The sequence below is a fragment of the Suncus etruscus genome, chromosome 8, assembly GCF_024139225.1.
Source record: "Suncus etruscus isolate mSunEtr1 chromosome 8, mSunEtr1.pri.cur, whole genome shotgun sequence".
NCBI classification, from domain to species: domain Eukaryota; kingdom Metazoa; phylum Chordata; class Mammalia; order Eulipotyphla; family Soricidae; genus Suncus; species Suncus etruscus.
This window is the reverse complement of record NC_064855.1, coordinates 42,873,701-42,874,444: the sequence shown is the minus strand read 5'-3', so window position 1 is coordinate 42,874,444 and position 744 is coordinate 42,873,701. Positions and strand designations below refer to the sequence as shown.

The window sequence follows — 744 nt, the reverse complement described above, 5'->3', positions numbered from 1 at the left end:
TTTCTCTTCTCTCTATGGGCACCCAAACAACCCTCTTTTGAAAACCCTCCTTTTCTCTTGTTTACACCCCCTCTAGATCCTGGGTGGTTCCTGTCTCAAGAAAAGTAAGAAACCTGTTCTGTCTGTGAACGTGGGGGTTCCCAAGGTACAGGGGGGCTACATAGGTCCTTGGTCACAAATAGAGGAACAAAAGGGGTATTTTTCTCCTATTTTTTTTAGGGGAGAGCGCGAACGCAATTCCCCCACTACCACAAATTATGCAGTCGAGTTTCCCACATTTGGGGAAATCACAGGGGTCAGCGCACCCGGAGTGCAATGGGTGAGTCTCGCCCTGGGGAAACCACCTTCGTGATCATGGTATCTCCCCTGCCAGGTAAGTATGAAAAGGGGTATTTTTAAACCTTGTGTCCCCTGTTCTTCATTTCACCTCCCAGGCTCTGGAAACCCAGAAAGGAGCATTTATCCCCTGGGAATGGGTAGACAGTGGTTGAACGTGGGAGGGTCGGGGTGGAGGGGAATCCTAGATCTGGTGGAAATGTGGACCTGAGATCCATATGAGATATTGGTCACCCCAGATTTATCTAGGAAATCCAATACTCACCATTCCTGCACCAAAGCTCTGGTGCTAAGTTGGCTGCACTGCCACATCCACCCCTGCTCCTCTCTTCACCACTGTAAGCTCAGTGGTGCCAGATTGTCCATGTGGTTTCTAGTTCCATCTCTTCAACAATATACAATGCATAT

At 48.8% G+C, this 744-nt stretch overlaps 1 non-coding gene across 1 annotated transcript; it reads right to left on the bottom strand.

The window, feature by feature from the left end:
• Positions 1 to 216: 216 nt before the first annotated feature.
• LOC126017022 (U1 spliceosomal RNA) lies at positions 217 to 381 on the bottom strand. Its single transcript, XR_007498700.1, has one exon. It is a non-coding gene; the product is annotated as a U1 spliceosomal RNA (small nuclear RNA).
• Between the last annotated feature and the right edge of the window lie 363 nt (positions 382 to 744).